Source organism: Cibotium barometz, chromosome 32, assembly GCF_041138505.1.
Source record: "Cibotium barometz isolate CiBa-2024 chromosome 32, ASM4113850v1, whole genome shotgun sequence".
Lineage (NCBI taxonomy): Eukaryota > Viridiplantae > Streptophyta > Polypodiopsida > Cyatheales > Cibotiaceae > Cibotium > Cibotium barometz.
Genome location: NC_141077.1, coordinates 34,727,520 through 34,753,002, shown reverse-complemented (window position 1 = coordinate 34,753,002; position 25,483 = coordinate 34,727,520). Strand labels below are relative to the sequence as shown.

The following is a 25,483-nucleotide window of genomic DNA, read 5'->3' as shown; positions in this document are numbered from 1 at the left end:
TTTTGAACTCCCTTATTCGAAGTAACAGTCTCCAGAAGGGGGGGCCAGGGGCAGGTTCCTCAAGGGGGCTGCGGATGGCCCATCACTGTCAGGGGGCTGTTGAGATAAATGCTCAAAACGGTTCTCTGAATGCTCAAAACGGTTCTCTGACAAAACCATATCCTCTTGGATTCTACCAGCTTGGCGCGCCTGCCGACGCTGCTTGGCTCTCGACGTGGGCCGGTGGTCCCGCCTTGGGCCAATGGTTTGCCACTCTCTTGCACTGGCCTAAGCCGAGGCTTGGTGCTTAGGTATGTGGGGACCTGAGTCCTGCCCACCCACCCTGTGGGGGACCTGAACTGGGGGGGGAATTGGAGGCAGCCTCCTGGACTGTCGGTGAGGGCAGACTCTAGTTAGGTGTCCCATCTGGTGACAGATGAAACATTGGCTAGAGTACTCAACTCTCTGCAAAATCGAGTCTCCCTGCAGTCTAGGGAGCGAAATGATGTGAGGCACTGAGTCTGGGGAGGTGATATAGATACGAAAGGATGGAATCCTAGTTGTCCGTGCAAGAACCGAAGCAATGGTTTTGGGAGGGATTCCATCACCCTCCTGATAGCCCCACCTATCACTGGGAGGAGAGGAAGGTATTCCTTCTTGAGACCTAGAAAGCAGATTGTCACAGGAAAGCTTGAGACGCCAGCCAAAGGATCGGACACCAGGTGAAAGCCGTGCTGCCACCTTGCAAAGAAGGCTTGCGCCGTACGCAGTGCGACGGGGCTCAGTTGCATGACTCTGTCCGAAGCTGAACTCAAGAGGATGAATGTCTGTGATCTTTCCAGGTGCGCCGAGAAGGCTTGTGTGTAACAGATCCCTGAACTGTCCGCGTGCCGGGTGGCTACCCAAAATCTTGCATACCAAGGTGTAGGCTTTCAAAGAGGCAACTGTTGAAGCGAGGAGCTGGAGGTCTTCCTCGGAAAAGGAGAAAGAGGGATGACAATGGAGTCCTCCTGGGGGTACAAGACTAGAGAATGCTGAAACTTGGCACAGATAAACTAACCCCGAATGCTGAAAACACCTGACCATTTTTTTTTTTGGGGGGGGGGGGGGTGGGGGGGCAAATGGTAAGACGAAAGGAAGGGGGCGATGGTGCACAGCCTGGCAGGCTGTGTGTCAAATCCCCACGGATCCGCTCGTGATCGATCTTGGTTCGAAACTCGAATCCTGCAAACAAACGAACAAACAAACAAGCAAGGGGGTGCAGGCCTGACTCACCTCCCAACCATGACAGCCGTGGGCAAGCCCGCAGTCTTGGCTGTCCCCACCGAGCCACGAGCTGAGCTAACTAGGATGACGTACCGACCAATCTCCTCCTCGTGACGTCCCATACCGCCACGAAGCTGCCCTCGCGGGCCTCGAGACTGCTGTCGGCCTCGGCTGCACAAAGCAGGTGCACGTCTGCACTAGATCCAGGCTCCAAGACCATAGAGCTCTCACAAACTCGCGAGACTCTCTATAATACATAACTAACCTTGGCCACCCTTTTATAGGCTCTTGGCCGGTCATCGGGCGTCCACACTTGGCCGCCTGCCCGTCCATACTTGGGTGCCCGCCCGTTAGTATTTCCCTAACTCAGCTCGTCAATCAGCCTGCCTAGTTCCAAGCTTCCCCAAGCCTCGAAACTAGTCTTGCATGCGTATAGCACACGGTAGATACACATTGTGCACATGACATACTCCCCTTCCTCTAAGAGCTCACTCCTGAGCTCACTAAAAAGCTAGGGTAATCTCTCTGAAGAGTAGTCAATGTCTCCCATGTAGCGTCCTCCTCAACACGATCCGTCCACTTGATCTTGTATTCCGTGATAAGCGTATTACGCAATCTTCGTTCACGAAATCCAAGAATCTTTTCAGGTTCGTGCGGAACAAATGTCATGTCCTTGACATCTATAATTTCTTGAGGAGTAACTAACTAATGTGCTCCACCCAGTACTTCCTTAAGTCTAATGACATGAAATACAGGATGAACTTTCACATGAGAAGGCAAATCCAAAACATATGTAACTGAACCAATCCGTCGTGTAATACGAAATGGTCCACAGTATCTAGGGGATAATTTCGGAGATCTACCGGTCCCCGTAAAGTCTCGGAATCTTTCGGAACTCGCAAATACACCATCGTTCCTTCAGAGAACTCTCTGGGTGAATGATGTCTATTAGAATAAAACCTGTCTCGGTCTTGAGCACTTCTAATAGATTCCTTCGCAACTTGTAACATTTCATGCATATCTTGCAAAAAATTACGTGCTGCATCATGCTGAAGTCCTGAGAATCCTACTGTAACAGGTGATCTTGGTTGAAAACCATACATAAGCATGAAAGGACTAAACCCTGTACTCGTATGCTTAGTACTGTTATAAGCAAATTCTAACATAGGAAGATAATCCTCCCATGAACTCTATCTTTTGGATACATATGCTCGAAGCATATCCTCCAAAATCTGATTCACTCTTTCAGTCTGGCCATCAGATTGAGGATGTTCAGAGGAACTCAAATTCAAAGTTTTTTCCAACTTCTCAAAAACAAGTTTCCAAAAATCACTCGTAAACTTAGAGTCCCTATCACTGACTATGTCCTGCGGTAATCCGTACAGTCTGAACAATTGCTCGATAAAATGCCGAGCTAATTGCGTAGCTGTAATAGTCTTTCGGGTCGGTAAAAATCTAGCCATTTTTGTCAAGCGATCTACCACAACCCAAATAGAATCGTGGCCTTGATGTGTTCTTGGCAATCCGGTAATAAAATCCATGGAAATACTTTCCCATTTATTACCTGGGATTTGCAAAGGATGCAACAACCCAGCCTGTCTAAAGCGTTCAGCTTTATTTGCCTGACAAATTTGACACTTGAGAACATAATCTTCTACATACCCTTTCATCTTCGGCCAATAAAAAATGTGTTTCACTAATGATAGTGTCTTGTGTACCCCAGGGTGTCCAGCAGAAGGGGCATCGTGACACTCCTTAAGAATCTTGGACCTAATGTTCGGGATCTGTGGTACACAAATTTTGTCATTACGGAATAGCAAACCATTCCGAATCATCCACTGGTCTCCTGCAGCCTGAATAGTAGACTGCTCAGTCATCGAGTCTTGGTCAATCAATGAGCTCCCGTCCTGGATCTTCTGCCAAAATGGACCAAAATAACTATCAGTCCTGCAAAACCCTCTCAATGACTGAAATAAGTCAGTAGAAATCTCAGTGAACAACAAAGAATTCATCTCTCTAGTCCGACTAAGCGCATCTGCAATACTATTCATGGACCCTTTCCGATAACGGATCTCAAAATCAAAATCTTGCATTAACTCTGCCCAACGAGCTTTCCTGCCTCTCAAAGCATCCGCATCACACACATACTTGATTGACTGATGATCAGTCAATATCACAAACTTGGAGCCATATAAATAATGTCTCCAAACCTTGAGAGCATGAATCACAGCATAAAGCTCCTTCTCAAGGGTTGGCCAACGAGATTGAGTGTCGTCTAGCTTTTTACTTTCAAAAGCAACCGGTCTACCATCTTGAAATAAAGCAGCCCCGATAGCATAGTCACTGGCATCAGTTTCAAGAACATAAGGCCGACTAGGATCAGGTAATGCTAAGATAGGTGCTTCCTTGACTTTATCTTTCAAAAGTCTGAAGGCCATATCCAAATCGTTATTCCAAGTGATAGGCTGATTTGACTTACGTCCACGACCTTTCAATAAGTCGGTCATCGGTAGTGTGAGCTGAGAGTACTCCCGTACAGATTTCCGAAGACAAACTACAAAACCGAGAAAAGAATGAAGTTGTTTCACCTTTCGTGGTATAGGCCAGTCGAAAACCTTCTGAACTCGGTCATAGTCAATGCTTAATCCATCTCTAGTGATCTTGTGTCCCAAGTAAATGATGTCGGTCATAAAGAACTCACATTTACTCAATTTAGCATATAGTCGATTCTGTCTTAAAATAGATAAGACAATCGTGAGGTGTCTGACATGATCCTGAAGAGTATGACTATAGATCAAAACATCATCCAGGAACACCACCACAAATTTTTCCAAATGTTTACGAAAAAGATCGTTCATCATTTACTGGAAAGTGGCTGGAGCATTGGTTAACCCAAAAGGTAATACGAGAAACTCGTAATGGCCATACTCTTTTGACATGCCTTTCATTAAGATGTATCTGGTGATAGCCAGTACGTAAATCTATCTTCGTGAAATATTTCGCTCTTGCTAACCGGTCAATCAGGTCATTTGATCTAGGGAGAGGAAAACGGTTCCTAATGGTTAGCTTGTTCAATCTCTTGTAATCTACACATTCTCCAAGTATTGTCCTTCTTTCTCCTAAGCAACACAGGTGCACCCCAAGGTGATTTACTTGGACGGATCTGGCCCATCCTCAAATAATCTTCGAGTTGTTTAGCCAACTCATCTTCCTCAGCTTGGCTCATCCTATAAGGTAGAATACTGACAGGATGAGCACCAGGGATCAAGTCAATACGATGATCTACTGCTCGTTCAGGTGGTAAACCCGATGGCAATTCCTTAGGAAATACATCTTGAAACGAATCAAGTATCTTCTGTAATTCTTTGCTTTCAAACACACTTAATTCATTTACATCCATGGAAGGGATGAGAAAAGAAGAAAGTGGAATCAATACACAATGGAAAGCGGTATACAAAGAAGAATCCATTATATTTCCAAAATCAATTGTATTTACAAGAGGTCCCTGAGAGGGATGGATACAATCACCTAAAATACTATACTTGGTGTCCCTATGCTGAAAAGAAAAAATATGACTAGACCAATCTATCTGGACGTCAAGAGTCTTGAACCACTCAATCCCTAATAACAAGTCTACATTTTCCAGATGCATAACATAGCATTCCAGAGTATCTTTGTAGTCCTGAATCTGGATTGGAAGCATCTTCACCTTGCGATCCCAAACTTGCCTTCCCGCGGGTAGGCGTACCTCATAGGTATGGTCGTTGAGTGTCGTATCAAGACTCAATTTCTGCACAAGTTTGTAGTTAACAAAGTTATGCGAACTGCCAGGGTCTAAAAGAATGTGAATTTTATGGCCATTCACTTGTCCATAAACTCGGAGAAGATCATGCAAGCCAAATACCTTAGAATTGAACAGACAATCATAACAAGTACTAGGGCGAGAAAGTACATTAATTGACTTACCTGTCAAAGACAACTGGTTAGCTGCCTTTGGCTTGGGTTTTGACTTGGTACCCTTTTGCTTCGGGCACTCGTTACGCATGTGTCCTTTTTCTTGGCAGATAAAACAACGTCCTTCCTTCTTGAGCTCTAAAGCCCTAAGGAGTCGTTTCTTGTTCGCTGGTGTCAAACTTGAATTCTTCGAAGGTTGGTCCGAAGACTTGCCTTCAGTCGGGTTAGCCATACGTGCGGAGAACTTTCTTTTATGCCTGTTCCCCTGCTCGGTAACGGGTTTCGACTTGGAAGAGACCATCGTATCATCATAGATACAAGCTGAATGAATGGCCTCGTCCAATGTTTTACATTTGTTATTTTTAACCTGTAAACGGTACGAGTCTGGTAAATTAGCTACGAAAAACCCCAAAAGAGTAGTGGGATCCATCTTTGTAGCTTTCATCTGCAAGTCACGGAACTTCTGGAGGTAGACCTCATAAGTGAGTTGCTGCGAGGTCATGGTCAAAGCTGAAAACCGGGCAACAACATCGTAATCATCCTCTTTCTTGAGGAATTCTTTCTTGAAGATATCTTCAAATTGTGCCCAAGTCGCTGGCTTAGGGTTGAATTCCTTCCACCAAAGCAAAGCTTTGCCGGACAGGAAACCTGCTGCTAACTGGATCCTTTTTCCATCATCATATGGATGAAACTGAAAGTGAACTTGCCACTTATGTAGCCACGTGTCCACGATCTCCTTGGTTTGCTGCTTTTGCTCGCCCCCTAACGGTTCCGGAGTAATGTTGGGGCCTAAAGCTGAAGCCAAGGTATCCATACCCGAGAAAGTAGAGAGGGTAGTGGTCAATAGAGCGATGGAGTTCTGCAAATCTTGCATCTGGGCTGCGATTTGCGCCTGACGTTCCGTCGAAGAAGCATCGAGAGCTACTTTGAACTCTTGGAAATCTGATTTTGACACAAAATCGTCAAAAAGATCGGCATCGGTACCTTCCATAGCCGGCAAGCCTTCGCGTTCCACTAGGGGCTCCGACTCTGATTCTTGGGTCGACATCTTGAAGATGGTACGTGCAGAGGAAATTCGATTTTTGCACAATAGAAGTGCGAGCGAACTTGAGAGCTTGAGAGCTTGAAAACTTGAGAACTTGAGAGATGTATAGCAAGAAGCCCACTTGAGGGGCTTATAAAGGTTTCCCAAAAGCCAAAAAATCTCGAAAAGCTAGGCTTAGCTTTTGCTTTAGCTTTTGTGTTTGTTTTTTTTTTGAATATATATATATATATATCCATATATATATATATATATATGGATATATATATTCTCTTAAAAAAAAAAAAACACCTTGGAAACCTTAGAGGAGGGTGGTTTGAAAACTTAAAAATTTTAAACTCCAAAAAAAACCAAAAGCTAATAAAAACGTAAGCTTTCCTTAGTTTTTTTTTTCCTCCTCCTGAATTAGCCCGTCGGTGAGCTGCCGGCGCCTGGATTAGCCCGCCGGTGGAGCTGACGTTGCCATGCTGCCGGCTGCTTTCTTGCCGTCGCCTGCACGCTTGCCGTCGGATGCTGAAAACCGGCCCCTGCTCGCCAGCCTGCGCCTGCGGACAGCCCGTGTAAGCGTGCCCATAAGGCCACGTGGGCCCCTGCCTTGCGTGGACTGGGCGCCGGCCTGGCTTGGCCTGGGCCGGCTGCATAGGCCTAGGCGCCCGCCAGCCTGCTCACCGCCTTGCTACGTAGGCCTGGCCGCCTGTAGCTGCTGGTAGTCCATGCCTGCGCATACCTTAGCCCATGCCTGCGCCTACCTCAATAACCAGCCAGCAGTGCAACCGGCTTTCTCTCACGATATCTCTCTCTTACGCGTTCAACCAAAAAACATCATGCTTTTCATTTTGTTTTCTCTCTCTGCAGTTTATGTGTATGCACAACAAACATGCCTCTTCTTTGCAAAGCAATCAACCCTACTTAACTACCATCCCCCCAATCAACATGTGTTTCTTTGATGAAGGAAAACACATACTATTCTGAAATCTGCAGTATGCACAGAAAAAACAGCAAGCTTTTTAACACATACCGTTCTTCGAACTCTTCTTCTATACCTACCGACTTGCTCGTTCACGAGGTATGCTCTGATACCACTGTCAAATCCCCACGGATCCCCTGTGATCGATCTTGGTTCGAAACTCGAATCCTGCAAACAAACGAACAAACAAACAAGCAAGGCGGTGCAGGCCTGACTCACCTCCCAACCATGACAGCCGTGGGCAAGCCCACAGTCTTGGCTGTCCCCACCGAGCCATGAGCTGAGCTAACTAGGATAACGTACCGACCAATCTCCTCCTCGCGACGTCCCATACCGCCACGAAGCTGCCCTCGCGGGCCTCGAGACTGCTGTTGGCCTCGGTCGCACAAAGCAGGTGCACGTCTGCACTAGATCCAGGCTCCAAGACCATAGAGCTCTCACAAACTCGCGAGACTCTCTATAATACATAACTAACCTTGGCCACCCTTTTATAGGCTCTTGGCCGGTCATCGGTCGTCCACACTTGGCCGCCTGCCCGTCCATACTTGGGTGCCCGCCCGTTAGTATTTCCCTAACTCAGCTCGTCAATCAGCCTGCCTAGTTCCAAGCTTCCCCAAGCCTCGAAACTAGTCTTGCATGCGTATAGCACACGGTAGATACACATTGTGCACATGACCTTGTGCGAGGGGCTGAGGCGGAAAAAGGAGTAGGTGGAAGGCGAAGAAGGAAGTCTGAGGCAGGATGAGGGCCGCAAAGGAGGGGACAGGATGCGGTGGCACACGAGCTGGAGGGCTGCACAGGGGGGCGAAAGGGCGAAAACAGAGGAAGAGGAGGCGGGCAGGAGGCCGGCAAAGGCAGGGTGGGCGCAAAGGGACGGGGCTCATGAAGGGAGGGCTAGGACAGGAGGCGATACCAGGTGGAAGAGAAGTAGGGTGCAGGCGATGGTGAAGGCTGATGAACACTAGGCAGAAGAGGGGATGGTGAGAGGAAAGGCGGCAGTGCGAGGTTGCGGCCGAGGGAAGCTGGGCTGGCGATGGCGAAGGCAGGCACACAGTTGGGGGAGGTCTAGTCGCTCGTTCGAAGATTCAAAACATGTAGGCACTTTCTTTGATGAAATCATTGTGTTTTCCAAGACTCGAGGCTCCTATGCTTTTATAGAGAATATCTGGAGCCTAAGGATAGCAGCGTAGACTTTTTTTGTTTGTTTTGTTTACATTTGATACCAGCCCTCATGGGATGCTCTAGATATGTTCTTCTACCAGATCTTATACACATTATACATTCTGGCCTTTGGCAGATGGCAATAAATTATCCCTTGTTCGATTGTTGTAAAGTGACTGATGCTCCAAAAAGCTCAACAGTTTCACAACTAACTCGATTTTCCTTGTAATTTCAGCTTCTTATCCTTTTGTCCTACTTCCTCACTCCTTTTCAAGCAAGCTTCAATGTGCTGGTGGTTTCTTGTCAAATCCCCACGGATCCCCTCGTGATCGATCTTGGTTCGAAACTCGAATCCTGCAAACAAACGAACAAGCAAACAACAAGGGGGGTGCAGGCATGACTCACCTCCCAACCATGACAGCCGTGGGCGAGCCCACAGTCTTGGCTGTCCCCACCGAGCCACGAGCTGAGCTAACTAGGTTGACGTACCGACCAATCTCCTCCTCGCGACGTCCCATACCGCCACAAAGCTGCTCTCGCGGGCCTCGAGACTGCTGTCGGCCTCGGCTGCACAAAGCAGGTGCACGTTTGCACTAGATCCAGGCTCCAAGACCATAGAGCTCTCACAAACTCGCGAGACTCTCTATATCAATAACTAACCTTGGCCACCCTTTTATAGGCTCTTGGCCGGTCATCGGGCGTCCACACTTGGGCGCCTGCCCGTCCATACTTGGGTGCCCGCCCGTTAGTATTTCCCTAACTCAGCTCGTCAATCAGCCTGCGTAGTTCCAAGCTTCCCCAAGCCTCGAAACTAGTCTTGCATGCGTGTAGCACACGGTAGATACACACTGTGCACATGACATACTCCCCTTCCTCTAAGAGCTCACTCCTGAGCTCACTAAAAAGCTAGGGTAATCTCTCTGAAGAGTAGTCAATGTCTCCCATGTAGCGTCCTCCTCAACACAATCCTTCCACTTGATCTTGTATTCCGTGATAAGCGTATTACGCAATCGTCGTTCACGAAATCCAAGAATCTTTTCAGGTTCGTGCGGAACAAATGTCATGTCCTCGACATCTATAATTTCTTGAGGAGTAACTAACTGATCTGCTCCACCCAGTACTTCCTTAAGTCTATTGACATGAAATACAGGATGAACTTTCACTTCAGAAGGTAAATCCAATTCATATGCAACTGAACCAATCCGTCGTGTAACACGAAATGGTCCACAGTATCTAGGGGATAATTTCAGAGATCTACCTGTCCGTAATGTCTTGGAATCTTTCGGAACTCGCAAATACACCATCGTTCCTTCAGAGAACTCTCTAGGTGAACGATGTCTATTAGAATAAAACCTGTCTCGGTCTTGAGCACTTCTAATAGATTTCTTTGCAACTTGTAACATTTCCTGCATATCTTGCAAAAAATTACGAGCTGCATCATGCTGAAATCCTGAGAATCCTACTGTAACAGGTGATCTTGGTTGAAAACCATACATAAGCATGAAAGGACTAAATCCTGTACTCGTATGCTTAGTACTGCTATATGCAAATTCTAACATAGGAAGATAATCCTCCCATGAACTCTGTCTTTTGGATACATATGCTCGAAGCATATCCTCCAAAATCTGATTCGCTCTTTCAGTCTGGCCATCAGATTGAGGATGATCAGAGAAACTCAAATTCAAAGTTGTTTCCAACTTCTCAAAAACAAGTTTCCAGGCTCTATGGTCTTGGAGCCTGGATCTAGTGACCTGCTTTGTGCAGCCGAGGCTGACAGCAGTCTCGAGGCCTGTGAGGGCAGCTTCGTGGCGGTATGGGACGTCGCGAGGAGGAGATTGGTTGGTACGTCATCCTAGTTAGCTTAGCTCGTGGCTGGGTGGGGACAGCCAAGACTGTGGGCTCGCCCACGGCTGTCATGGTTGGGAGGTGAGTCAGGCCTGCACCCCCTTGCTTGTTTGTTTGTTCGTTTATTTGCAGGATTCGAGTATCGATCACGAGGGGATCCGTGGGGATTTGACAGTGGTATCAGAGCATACCTCGTGAACGGGCAAGTCGGTAGGTAGAGAAGAAGAGGTCGAAGAACGGTATGTCTTAAAAGCTTGCTGTTTTTTCTGTGCATACTGCAGATTTCAGAATAGTATGTGTTTTCCTTCATCAAAGAAACCCATGTTGATGGGAGGTGGTAGTCTAAGTAGGGTTGATTGCTTTTGCAAGGAAGAGAAGTCTTGTTGTGCAGTCGCATAAACTGCAGGGAGAGAAACAGGAAAAAAAAAAAGCGAAGCATGTTGCTTTTCGTTGAACGAACGAGAGAGAGAGTGAGAGAGAGATCGGTTGTGAGAAGAGGCGCTGCAGGCTGGCGTGTTTGTGAGCTGACGGATGTTGCTGACGTTGGGCTACAGTCGGCTGAAGGCACCTTAGGCCTGCCAAGCCAGGCGGCCAGGCAGCCAAGCCACGTAGGCGCCTAGGCTAGGCCAGGCGGGCTGGTGCCCAGGCCAGGCAAGGCGGCCTGTTGCCCAGCCCAGGCCTACGCAAGCGCTCTAGCCAGGCAGGCGGCCAGCTCTATGTTGGTAGACGGCCCAGTGCAGGTAACGTAACAGGCTGGCGAGGCGCAAAAGCGCAGGCAACAGCCACATGGGTGATGCACGCGTGAAGGCGCCGGCAGTCACTTCAGGCGACGTCAGCATCCGCCGGAGGAAAAGCATGCGCCGGCAGCTCACCGACGGGCGAATCCAGGAGGAGAAAAAAAAAACAAGGAAAGCACGTTTTTTTTAAAGCTTTTGTTTTTTTTTTTGGAGTTTAATTTTTTTTTATAAAAGGTTTAAAAGTCCTCTCTTCTCCAAGGTTTAAAAGTGTTTAATTTTTTTAAGACTTTCGAATATATATATATATATATAAGAAAAAAAAAACACAAAAGCAAAGCAAAAGCTAAGCCTAGCTTTTCGAGATTTTTTGGCTTTTGGGAAACCTTTATAAACCCCCTCAAGTGGGCTTCTTGTCCCACATCTCTCAAGTTCTCAAGTTTTCAAGCTCTCAAGCTCTCAAGTTCGCTCGCACTTCTATTGTGCAAAAATCGAATTTCCTCTGCACGTACCCTCTTCAAGATGTCGACCCAAGAATCAGAGTTGGAGCCCCTCGTGGAACGCGAAGGCTTGCCGGCTACGGAAGGTACCGATGCCGATCTTTTTGACGATTTTGTGTCAAAATCAGATTTCCAAGAGTTCAAAGTAGCTCTCGAAGCTTCTTCGACGGAACGTTAGACACAAATCGCAGCTCAGATGCAAGCTTTGCAGAACTCCATCGCTCTATTGACCACTACCCTCTCTACTTTCTCGGGCATGGATACCTTGGCTTTTGCTTTAGGTCATTACCCCGGAACCGTTTGGGGGCGAGCAAAAGCAGTGAACCAAGGAGATCGTGGACACGTGGCTACATAAGTGGCAAGTTCACTTTCAGTTTCATCCATATGATGATGGAAAGAAGATCCAATTAGCAGCAGGTTTCCTGTCCGGCAAAGCTTTGCTTTGGTGGAAGGAACTCAACCCTAAGCCAACGACTTGGGCACAATTTGAAGACGTTTTCAAGAAAGAATTCCTCAAGAAAGAGGATGATTACGATGTTGTTGCCCGGTTTTCAGCTTTGACCATGACCTCGCAGCACCTCACTTATGAGGTCTACCTCCAAAAGTTTCGTGACTTGCAGATGAAAGCTACAAAGATGGATCTCACTACTTTGTTGGGGTTTTTCGTAGGTGGTTTACCCGACTCGTACCGATTACAGGTTAAAAATAACAAATGTAAAACATTGGACGAGGCCATCCATTCAGCTCGTATCTATGATGATACGATGGTCTCTTCCAAGTCAAAACCCGTTACCGAGCAGGGGAACAAGTATAAACGAAAGTTCTCCGCACCTATGGCTAACACGACAGAGGGAAAGTCTTCGAACCAATCTTCGAAGAATTCCAGTTCGACACCAGCAAAGAAGAAACGACTTCTTAGGGCTTTGAAGCTCAAGAAGGAAGGACGTTGTTTTATCTGCGAAGAAAAAGGACACGTGTGTAATGAGTGCCCGAAACAAAAGGGTACCAAGTCAAACGTAGGACCAAAGCCAAAAGCAGCTAACCAGTTGTCTTTGACAGGTAAGTCAGTTACTGTACTTTCTCGCCCTAGTACTTGTTCTGATTGTCTGTTCAATTCTAAGGTATTTGGCATGCATGATCTTCTCCGAGTTTATGGAGAAGTGAATGGCCATAAAGTTCACATTCTTTTAGACCCTGGCAGTTCGCATAACTTTGTTAACTACAAACTTGTGCAGAAATTGAGTCTTGATACGACACTCAGCGACCATACCTATGAGGCACGCCTACCTACGGGAAGGCAAGTTTGGGATCGCAAGGTGGAGATGCTTTTAATCCAGATTCAGGACTACAAAGATACTCTAGAATGCTATGTTATGCATCTGGAAAATGGAGACTTGTTATTAGGGATTGAGTGGTTTAAGACTCTTGACGTCCAGATAGATTGGTCTAGTCATATTTTTTCTTTTCAGCATAGGGACACCAAGTATAGTATTTTAGGTGATTGTATCCATTCCTCTCAGGGACCTCTTGTAAATACAATTGATTTTGGAAATATAATGGATTCTTCTTTGTATACCGCTTTCCATTGTGTATTGATTCCACTTTCTTCTTTTCTCATCCCTTCCATGGATGTAAATGAATTAAGTGTGTTTGAAAGCAAAGAATTAGAGAAGATACTTAATTCATTTCAAGATGTATTTCCTAAGGAACTGCCATCGGGTTTACCACCTGAACGGGCAGTAGATCATCGTATTGACTTGATCCCTGGTGCTCATCTTGTCAGTATTCCACCTTATAGGATGAGCCAAGCGGAGGAGGGTGAGTTGGCTAAGCAACTCGCAGATTATTTGAGGATGGGTCAGATCCGTTCGAGTAAATCACCTTGGGGTGCACCTGTGTTGCTTAGGAGAAAGAAGGACAATACTTGGAGAATGTGTATAGATTACAAGAGATTGAACAAGCTGACCATTAAGAACCGTTATCCTCTCCCTAGATCAGATGACCTGATTGACCGGTTAGCAAGAGCGAAATATTTCCCGAAGATAGATTTACGTACTGGTTATCACCAGATACATTTTAATGAAAGGCATGTCGAAAGAACCGCCTTTCAGACTAGGTATGGCCATTACGAGTTTCTCGTATTACCTTTTGGGTTAACCAATGCTCCAGCCACTTTCCAATATATATATATATATATATATATATATATCCATATATATATATATATGGATATATATATATTCTAAACTCTTAAAAAAAAAAAATAAACACCTTGAAACCTTGGAGAGGAGAGGACTTTTAAACCCTAAAAAAAAAATAAATTTTAAACTAAAAAAAAAAACGAAAGCACTAAAAAAAACCGAATGCTTTCATTGTGTTTTTTTTTTTCGCTTCCCTCCTGGATTAGCTCGTCGGTGAGCTGCTGGTGCCCTGATTAGCTGCCGGTTGGAGTTGCCGTCGCCAGCTGCTGATGTCGCCTGCCGCCGGCGCCTGCGTGTCCTGTCGGCGTTGTCTTCGCGCCGGTGACCGTGGCTACCTGCCTGCGCCAGCCTGCCTGTTCGCGCTGCACACTTGCGCACAAGCGTGGCTGCCTGCGCCTAGGCATAATCGCCTGCGCTGCGCTACGCTGAACTAGCCGCCTGACTACGCGTCGCCTGAGCACTGGTCTTGCACACGTTCATGTGCGCATGCGCATACTTGGCCGACTGCACTTGCCAGCCTGCAGACCAGTGCCTGTATACGTGCAGCGGAGCCGGCGACCCTCTCTCTCTCTCTCTCGTTCGCTAAAAAACAACGAAAAGCAAACATGCGTTTTTTTTCTGTTTCTCTCCCTGCAGTTCATGCGTATGACTGCACACACAAACATACCTCTTCTTTGCAAAGCAATCAACCCTACTTAGACTACCATCTCCCATCAACATGGGTGTCTTTGATGAAGAAAAAACACATACTATTCTAAAATGTGCAGTATGCACAGAAAAACAGCAAGCTTTTTTAACATATACCGTTCTTCGACCTCATCTTCTCTACCTACCGATTTGTTCGTTCACGAGGTATGCTCTGATACCACTGTCAAATCCCCACGGATCCCCTCGTGATCGATCTTGGTTCGAAACTCAAATCCTGCAAACAAACGAACAAACAAACAAGGGGGGTGCAGGCCTGACTCACCTCCCAACCATGACAGCCGTGGGCGAGCCCACAGTCTTGGCTGTCCCCACCGAGCCACGAGCTGAGCTAACTAGGTTGACGTACTGACCAATCTCCTCCTCGCGACGTCCCATACCGCCATGAAGCTGCCCTCGCGGGCCTCGAGACTGCTGTCGACCTCGGCTGCACAAAGTAGGTGCACGTCTGCACTAGATCCAGGCTCCAAGACCATAGAGCTCTCACAAACTCGCGAGACTCTCTATATCAATAACTAACCTTGGCCACCCTTTTATAGGCTCTTGGCCGGTCATCGGGCGTCCACACTTGGGCGCCCGCCCATCCATACTTGGGTGCCCGCCCATTAGTATTTCCCTAACTCAGCTCGTCAATCAGCCTAGTTCCAAGCTTCCCCAAGCCTCGAAACTAGTCTTGCATGCGTGTAGCACACGGTAGATACACACTGTGCACATAACATTTCTCAACATAAATCTCTTGTAACATGCATACTTATGTGGAAGCTAACTAATGAAGATTAACGCTAAGCAACAAAGATTAAGGCAATGATGACACAAAGAAGCGTAGAAAAGAAAGAAAGAAAAAACGTTTATGGAAGGCCAGATTGGCCTATGAGACAAATCTATATACAACAAGTCCATGTCTTGAGTATCATGGAAAGAAAAACTGAAATGAAAAGCTAATCCTAGTCATATACAGCTCACTATGCAGTCACAATGATGACACAAAGAAGCGTAGAAAAGAAAGAAAGAAAAAATGTTTATGGAAGGCGAGATTGGCATATGAGACAAATTTGTATACAACAAGTCCATGTCCTGAGTATCATGGAAAGAAAAAGTGAAATGAAAAGCTAATCCTAGTCATATGCAGCTCACTATGCAGTCACTGTCTAGCATGCTATAGATGTACAATCATGATAGGTGGTATACTACTAATTCCACCCAGCGGAGATGGTGGGGTGTAGTACATCATACATGGGGCATGGAGCAAGGAGGACTCTCACAACTGTTGTGCGCCTGTGGACTCTCTCCTCCATAGCTCTGCGGTATCGTGCTTGGATCTGGGCAGACTGGGCCTGATGGAGTAGTGGTGGTCTATGTCCGGGTAGTCGCGGTCTCCTTGCAGCTCTTATCTCTGAGGCTCTGTGTAGTGTGAGCCCTCGTTGGAAGGTAGATGATACAAGGGGAGGGGTTTGTAGAGTGTGAGAGGAAACTCTGATTTGACCAATAGTCACCCTCATCGCCTGAGACGTGTGTACATCCATATAGCCTAGGCATCTCAAAAATCCATCCTCTTACTTAGATTAACTTTTAACTACTTCTAGATATCTTGCTCCTGAGTATGTCAAGACAAGAAAATGTGCGTAAATGAACGGGAAAGCTACATGCAAAGTTTACTTGGCCAAAGTGTGCCCAAATATCTACATACAAAAAAGGTACACTAGTATTCTAGGGCCATTGTTTTTCTCCCTCTATTCCTCTCCTCTCGGGAGAGTGTAAACTATGGGGAGTCATCATCATACTGGAAGGGCGGTAATCTATCCATGTTGAGCCCATGTGCTGAGAACCACTCAGCTACTGCAGCATACCATGACGGGTGATGGCCCTCTGTGGCAATACTCTGTGAGGACTCCATGGCAAAGCGGGGTAGTCTCTCTGGATCCATGCCTTTGATGCATCTGATGTAGGCTATCGTTTGAAATAGAGCCTCTGCCATCATGGGGGGCACTGCAAGCTCTGCTCTGACGATCTCATGTGGTATTGATGCTTTGCCGTGAATCATCCTAGAGATCATGAGGACCTGCGGTCTCTCCATGCGACGCCAATCATATGTAGAGAGATTAGGGGCCCATACCGGTGCTGCATACATCATAGTTGGGGTGACTAAGGTGTGAAATAGCCATCCTTTGGTGTGAGGTTCTTGGAAGTGAGCCTTATGACACTGTCGTTCCATCAATGCAAGGGAAGCATAACCTCGGTGAGCCTGTCCTGTGATGCCTGTCTCATGGAGAAATGACTCCCATTACCAGTGAAGGTAATACCCAAGTATACATATGATTCTGTCACCTCCACCTGGCTGCCTCTATATGTGATCATTGTATCTTTCATAACCCGTCTGGAAGTGTGAAAGATCATAACCTTGGTTTTCCCAAGGTTCATTGAAAGGCCTCTCTGTGTACAAAAATCATCTAAGGCGTCCATGTGGCGCTGCTGTCCCTCTTGCGAGTTAGATATTAGAATGATGTCATCTACATAGAGTAATAAAGTGACGAAAACCCCTGAGAGTGATGCACCACTCCCTCCTCCTCTGTCTATGAAGTCCGTGCCCTCATCTATGTACATACCAAAGAGGGTTGGGGAGAGTGGGCAGCCGTGCTTCACCCCCATAGTGCTATGCATCTCCTCTGACAGACCACCTGGGCATTTGGCTCATCCCATCACCCTCTCATGTAAAGCAATGATCCCCTAGATCATAGCTGAAGGCACCCCAAGAGTCTGCAATCTCTGTAGGAGCCGGTCCCGTGACACTGTGTCGAATGCTTTGTGGAAATCCACAAAACAACAATAGAGTCTCTGCTCTCATGACTTGGCTTGCTCAATCAGGCTCCTCAAGTTGAAGATATGATCCAGTGTGCAAAAGTTACTGTGGAACCCAGCCTGTCCTGGAGCACGAAGACCCTCTTCTTGTTTGCTTAAGAAATGCATGAGCTAGAGTCCAATTGTGCAGCCTCCTAGGTGGGGGGAGGACTTTTATGTGAATCCAAGTGTCTCATCACATTCCGTGGGAGCTATACTCTTACAAAAGGGGAAGCAAGGACGCATGCAACCGGTGTATTATGCAAGTCGACAACTCACTGATGTTGAGGAGAGGTATGGTGAAATGGAAAAAGAAGAGTTGTCTCTTGTTTTTGCAGTGAAGAAGTTTAGATCATACTTACTACCTCGCCCTTTCTTCTTCCATACATCTCAGTCTTATTTACAATTCTTGGTTCGCAAACCTAACCCTGTAGGGAATTTTGCCAAGTGGCTCTCGGCTAGAGAACCGAGCGCTGTCTCAAGTACTGATCCATCTATCTTGGCCATAATATGGTCAACCATGAGAGTCCTGTAGTTCTCGGGGTCCATCGGGTCACCTGATTTGTGAATGGGGGTAATGATATTCATGCTCCATGTGTGTGGGAAGCCCTCTACAAGTGCCCTGTTGAAGAGATGTGCAAGGAAAGGAGCTATAGTGGTAGAGGCATAAGAGAAGTGCTCCCCTCGTATCCCTGTATGATCTGCAGATCTCCCATGATGTAGCCTCTTAAGAGCTTTCTCTACCATACTCGAAGTGAAAAGAGTAGAGGTGGTGGGTCGAGGATTGGGTGGAGAGGGTAACGGGGGCTGATCTGATACATGGTAGAGGGAATTTGTATAATCATGCTAGGTGGTCGGATCAGTGATGGGTGTGGGTGGTTGTGGCTCATGAAATTGCCTCCAAGCCTCTTTCGAGTTAATGCTCAAGAATAGTTGGTACAACTCCCAGAATTGTTCGATTTCGTGTTTCCTCCTCTTCCGACGAGTCGGAGCTTGGTTTAATCTTTGAGCTTCACGCTCAGAGATCTCCCCTAATTCTTTCTATCGTTTGAGGTGAGTGTGAGTCTCACGACGACACTCGTCGCCGTACCAACCATTTTGGGGCATCATCCCTACTTTAGCTTTAGAGGGGGTATGGGTGGTATGAGGGAAGCTGGCAATGGCATAGGAGTGGAGTAGATCAGTCAACTGTGATGTGAGTATCTCCAGAGGTGCCGCGGGATGTCAAGTAGACCATGGTAAAAGGTATCCTGATATATGTGATCACAGTCATGAGTGAAGTGGACAGTGGTGTGATGGGCGGAGGTGGGTGCTAATGTGGGGTAACGGGGGGTGGCTATCATGGTGAAAGATAAGTATGTGTGATCAGCTCTGATGGGTATGGGGGGTATTGAGAAATCATGTATGAGCGGAGCTGTCTCCCGGGAGCCTAGGATGTAATTCACTGTGCTACTTCCACCTCCATACGAAAAGCATGTAAGTCCGCCTGACTGTGGCCATCTCTCCATCCCGTTATAGATGAGGAGACATTGGCATGATCCTAAGTCCAGAAGCTTCCATCCATAGTATTTGACTGGCTTAGTATTTGCAGACACCCTCCGTGATCCAGAGTCCTCGTCCTCTAGAGTAGGTAGCTGTATGAGATCTCCCTCGAAATCATATGTAGTGCACTGTCTGCTCCTGGTCCTGGCATTGAAGTCTCCCACTAGTAAGACCTCTCCCAGTCTAAGGTTCTATGTAATCTCATCTGAGAGCACACTGTATGGTGAGGTAGCTCCTCCAGTCTCCTCCACCTCCTCCACCTCCTCTCCATCCTCTATCTCCTCTGTATTCGTGGCATAATGTGAGGTGTCTGGTGGAAAAACACACACAGCAATGTACATAGTCCTGGCCTCTGTCAGCTGAAATCTCACCCACATAAAACGGGCCTGTGTGTCTCTGCTGATAATGCTGATCCTCGACTGAAGCTCTGTTCTGAATAGAATGGCCACTCCTCCTGATCCTCTAGCTCTACCTGCACTCTGTGTGCTCCCACTGAAAGTTGATTCCCTTTGGACTCCGTGTGCTCCCTCTGAAAGCTGATTCCCACTGGAATCCTGTTACATGTGGCAGACCTCTTTGAGGGCTCTGGTGTGTCTCTGTAAAGAAAATAATGTCCCTGTTCTTGATCACATCATTCATCCGGCCTGGGTCCGACCATATTGCTCCATTGTAGTTCCAGACTGCAAGCTGTATCCATGTCTCATAGGCCGCCCACCTCTATGCGATCACCTTGCCATCAATGACGACATGGCCATCTCTGTAAATTGCTTTCTTCCCTTCCGCTCGGGGTGCACGTACCCTTGGCATGAGCTGTTTTCGGTGTTCCACCTAGGCCTGTGTGAGGTCCTCATGTTAATAGATGGGGCTGCCCTCCAAACCTCGAAGGATGACCCTCTTCTTGGAAGAAGTCAATGTGCTTCAACAAGGATACTATGATGGTAATCCCATCATATGGTTTCCAAAACTGTTTCCCGTCCTCTTCGGGTGTGGTGCCCTCCTTTTCTGCCATGCTGGTCACTCTCGCATTGAGTCTTCTTGCCTGCCTCATCTTCTCTTCCTCGATGGTTGCATTCATAATCTCCACTCCATTAAGTCCCTTGGACTTGTTATGTAACTACGGAAGCTTCGGGGAGGATCGGTAACTTCAATGCTCAGAAATCAGCACACTTTTCGCACGGAATTAACGCACAAAACTGAATGAAGATGTAGAGAAAATAGAGAGAGAAATGAAATGATATATTAACGTCTCTAAGAGGCCATAGTGGCCTATGAGACCAAAACTGAGAGTACATCTGAAGTTGGTGTCTCATCAAAGAGAACAACTAAATGAGTTTAATAAACTGATTGTCCTACAGTTATAAGAACAGAACTGTAAGACTCCGAGATGATACTGAGTAGAAAATACTAGAAAATACTGAAAAATGTATATCAGGTAGATCCATGTATGCTGATCAGTTGGAGTGTTGCCCTCTCCTTAGATCAAGTATCTCTGCCATGGGGCTGTCTAGAATGTATATCAGGTAGATCCATGTATGTTGATCAGTTGGAGTGTTGCCCTCTCCTTAGATCAAGTATCTCTGCCATGGGGCTGTCTAGAATGGAAAGGTCGTAGAAGCGAGGTAGGTGCCTTTAATGCCGAGCAATAATGGCTCTGATCTGGCGATGGTGAGGATGCCGTGGTCGGGATCCTGGTGGGCGTGGCCGACGAGCACGACATAAGATAACTGCTCTATCAGTGGGTGACTCCCTGGGAGTGTGGTCGGTGCCCTGATGGCCCAATGGAGGAGGTATCAGGAGGTGTGTGGGCTGGGTTGCCGGTGCTGGTGTTGAAGAAATCTGTTAGGGTCCTCTGTCTAGGTACATCATGGCTTGGCCTCCCGTCTGCCAAGAGGGTCTCTCTGTGTCTCCTGAGCTCAAGTAGAAACAATCCCAAGCATCTCTGATCCTCAAACTCTATGACCCTGCGTAACGGCCCAAAACCCTCTCGGAAGAGGCAGTGATATCTCCCTCGGATCTCATAATAGACTGTACATTGGCAAATGTAGTGTTCCTCTTTCTCTACCTATTGGTAGCATAGCTGACAAATGCGGTCATCCAAGATCTGATGCACATATCGCCCTGTCTCAATCCGCAATTGGTGTGATGAGGTCCGGATTTGTGCAATGGCACAACGTATCTCATGTGATAGGCGTACATCCATGTACGCCGGGCGGGTGATAAAATCATCGGGTGAGAGGTGTAGAAAATGGCTCTTGTAATGAGCCATTTTCGTGCCCAAGGGCTCAAGGGGGCTAGTCCATGTCCTCTCTGTGTACACTATGATGATATCCATCCTGATCACGCGGTTTTGCTCTGAGCGGGTGAGATCCAAAAATGGACAATCTAGACTGCACTGAAAGGGTGGTAGTGCCTCTATCCGCAAACCATGTAGGTCAAACCATGATCTCATCTAAGCGTACCAACAATGAGTATCTCCATCCTCTGCCAATTGTATAGTTGAGGTCAATGCCAATTGGGAGTACCTCTGTTGAGGGAGCTCTGATAGCCGCTGTAAAAAGGTAGCCGCTGTAAAAAGGTAACTGCTTGGAACAGGGCCTCGGTTACTATTGGTGGGGCACCCAGCTCAGCCCAAACAATCTCATGTGGTACTACTGATGATTTGCTCCGAATCATGCGGGCAATTATCATAAGTAGTGGTATCTCCATTTGCCTCCATCCCTCATCTGTCCCTCTCTAAGATCTGTGATGTATACTGGGTCCCCAAATTAGAGCTCCGTACAAGAGGGTCGGTGTGACAAGTGTATCAAATAGCCACAATTTGGTGCATGGCTCCTGAAACTGTATGTGTGCACACTGCCTCTCAAGTACCCCCAAGGCTACATGCCCTCGAGCTAGTCTAGCTATTGCTGCCTCCTTCAGGGAGAAACGCGGTCCTGTGAAAGTAACCCCTGAGTAGACAAATGACCTGACGTACTCTATCGGCTCCCCTCGGAAAGTGAACTGAGGCTCTGATCTCGTCACCATGTTTGTGTGGTGTTAAACACCATAACCTTGGTTTTCTTAAGGTTCACTGTCAGATCTCTATTTGCACAGAAAGCCTGTAATGCATCCAGGTGTCTTTGTAATCCCTCCGGAGGGTCTGAGATTAGAACAATATCATCAGCATATAGCAAGATGGGTATCAACACCCTTGCGAGGCATGCCCCTGGGCCTCCCAATCTGTCTACATAATCAGAGACCGCAGCAATGTACAGTCCAAAGAGGGTGGGCGATAGCGGGCATCCCTGCTTCACCCCTATCGTGCTGGTCACCCTATCAGATGGTCTGCGTGGAGCTCGAGCCTCGGACTCTGCTTGTCACAGACTCATACAAAGCATATATCCCCCACTGCATATCCTTGGGTACCTCAATGTCGTGCAATCTGTGCATAAGCCTGGCACGTGGTACGGTATCGAAGGCTTTGCGAAAGTCCACAAAGCAGCAGTATATCCTTCTCTTTTGTGCCCTGCTCTCTTCAATAAGTGCCTGAAGTGTCAGTATGTGATCCAAGGTAGTAAATCCTCTCCTGAAGCCAGCTTGTCCGTGTGCTCGATGACCATGTCTCTCTGCCCATTGGCTCAGCTCCGACTCCAATATAGAGCCATATAATTTGGCCAAGTAATGACCAATCATGATCGTCCTGTAGTTGCGTGGTACCATGGGGTCCCCACTCTTAACGAGTGGTACAATGATATGCTCTGTCTAGCTTGTCGGGAAACCCTAGCGGAGCCAAAGTGTCTCGTGCATATGAGAAGTGCTCTCCAACTAGCCTATCATGATCTTGTGCCTTTACATTCTGTAACTTGTCTGTCGCATCTAGCACCATCCGCATAGTAAAAAAGGTGCTGCTAGCCGGTCTAGCTCCCAGTGGAGGGGGGGTGGGGGGCTGTCCTGGTGCATCATATAGCTCTCTAGCATAAGTATGCCATGCCTTAGGTGCAGTAATCGGAGTACCAGGCTGTCTCTTCTGAAACATCTTCCATGCCCTCTTGCTGTCCTTCCCCAAGAAGAGTTGGTAGATCTCCTCCTCTAGCTTAGCCAGATAGGCTCGTTTCTTCCTCCGCACAAGGCGCCGAAAGATCATCCTAGCATGTCTATGCGTGTGAGACCCAATGGCAATCCCACGCCGTAGCTGTGCTCGTGTCTCACGACACTCATCATCATACCAACTGTTCTGTGGGGCAGTATTGCGGGGGTGGGTGGAAGGGATGATAGTGCAGGGAAACGCATATGAGGCGGATGCATGTAGTACACCTGCCAATCCTCTCGTGATCTCGTCTCCAGAGGGCTATGCGGGTCTAAAGCGAGCAAGCCATCAGATACTGCATCTCGATCCAACTGTCTCACGTGTAAACTAATATCTCGGGTACCTAGGTAGATGAGTGGCTGGCCCATCTCTCGGGGATCTACCTACTAGTGTGAAACTCAGATATGCATGATCGGCTCCTATGCCAATGGGTCTACTGGAAATCATGAAACCCGCACATAAGGTATCAATGAAGGAGATCCCATCAAGTAGTCCACTGTGCTCACTCCCCCTTTAGAGTTCCAGTGTGTGAGAGCATCTGATCCTTGCCATCTCGATAAGCCATTGTATATGACCAACCCATGTGCACTCTCGAGTGTGAGAAAATGCCTGCCATAATCTGTAATCTCTCCCTCATCCTGTGCTGATCTCTGCAACCCTACATCCTTTGCCGTGATCTCCCGGTACATAGCCTCTTGAGTATCATACAACTCTGTCTGCTCTGTGCATGTACGTGCATTAAAGTCTCCCAATAGTAATATGTCTCCCATGTTGGCAAACCTCACTTTTTTACTGTGTCGCCTCTGTCCAGCAACTGCGCCGTCTGCTTACCTACTGCTTGGCTGCGCCTCTTCACTGTTGCTGTCCTGTGCAGACTTTCTGCCTGCTACTGCAACAACACAGCATCGCCAGTTCTCAGTTCTGCCAGGCCCCCAAGGCAGCAACTAGCAGGGGAAAACATGTCTCAACCCCTAGAGGGGAATAGGATGGTGAGACAACCTTTCACACCCCCACGAAGGCACCAAATGCCTACCGCCAAAGACTGACGGAAGGAATCGTGTCCCCTGGCTCATGAAGGATTATGAAGATGGCCCGACAAGATGAGGCCCTTTATGAGGAGCTATAGCTTCACATAAGGACAAAGATGAACACCATGCGACCAGAGCTTGGAAAGGAATGGACCGAGCAGATAAAGGAAAGTGATATATGAAACGCTGAAGGAAGAGACATATGTCCAATTGAAGGGAGAAATGCAAGCCCAAGTATGGGTTGAGATGGAATTAGCCCAAGCCTTGATGCACATGGAAATGAAAAAAGAGATGCACAAATGGAAGGATGACATGCTCCGAGAGATTGGCACAACAGTTGCATCGTACGAAGGCACTTTGAAGACATGTATGGCTGACCGCGCAAAAGACATCACAGTAATGCAAAACACTTTGGAATCATGTAAGGCAAAAGTGGCTGCAGGTGAGAAGGAAATGCATTCATGGGCTGAAATTGCCAGTGCCACAAAGAAACAAATTGAGGAAGTCAACCCATGGATTGAAGTAGTAAAAAAACAGAAGGATACACCAGTCAATAAAGTAGAGGTGATGAATGCGCTACATTGGAAGAGGAAGCCAAGAGATGGGCATGTGCCTTACATGTACGTGTAGTTGGGTGGGAAGATAAGGGAAATCCCCAAGAGGATGCAAAAGCTCTTGCAACAAAAATTGGAGCCACTGATGTACCCATTACCGGAGCATGGCGAGTAGGCAGAGATGAAACCAGGGTGAAGATATTGATCATCAGGTTTGGTGACTTGGAGAAGAAGAAGGCCTTCCTCTCCAAAAGGATGGCCCTTAAGGGGGAAAAGATTTATTTGGATGAGGACCTTACACCGGCACAGATAGCACACTGGAAGGAACACATGCCGCGTGTGCTTGAGGCAAGGAAAGAGGGAAAATGGGTGGTATACAGAGATGGCCGAGTCATAATTACGGAGAGGAGGCCCGCTTGACGGTGCGCGGCCTATGAGACCTTGCGATTCACGGTGTGGAATTGCAACGGAGCCCTTAGAACAGATGCAGGATACTTTGAGGATACTTTCAAACACAGTGATATTGCTATGTATACGGAGACCCATCAGTGCACAAACAAGAGGCTTCCTGACGTCCGGGTTATCGATGGGAATCAGTTTTCCGCCCTCAGCCACACACAGTGGGAGGTACCAGAGGATCTAGAGGAGTGGCAATACTTTACAGGGAGGAGCTTCGTGACAAAATACATGTGGTACATAGAGATGCAAATGCGAGGTACATGTGGGTCTGAATATGCAGAGAGGGGCTTCGCGAGCTATATGTGGCGGTATGCTACTTTCCCCCAGCCCACTCCAAGTTTGCACCATCACGAGAGTCGCCCTATATACCACTATATGATGATATCATGGGGGACGGCGCTGCTGGACAGAGCAAGGGTTGCACAGGATTGAAGGCGGCACTGTAGGTGGTGTTGCAGGGCCGAAGGTGGTACTGTAGGGCTGAAGGTTGCGTTGCAGGGCTTAAGGCGGTTCTGTAGGGTATATAGGTGAAGCAGCACAGCCGGTTGAGGAGGGTGCTACCTAGAGAGAGAAAGAGAAAGAGAAAGAGAAAGATATATTAACGTCTACGAGAGGCCAAAGTCGGCCTATGAGACAAAAAATAAT

The 25,483-nt window shown here is 47.3% G+C and overlaps 1 protein-coding gene across 1 annotated transcript in view; it reads left to right on the top strand.

Annotated features, from left to right (window-relative positions):
- The window catches only part of LOC147620131 (uncharacterized), a 74,844-nt gene that overhangs the window by 27,407 nt on the left and 21,954 nt on the right, over window positions 1-25,483 (top strand). The window lies entirely within an intron of this gene.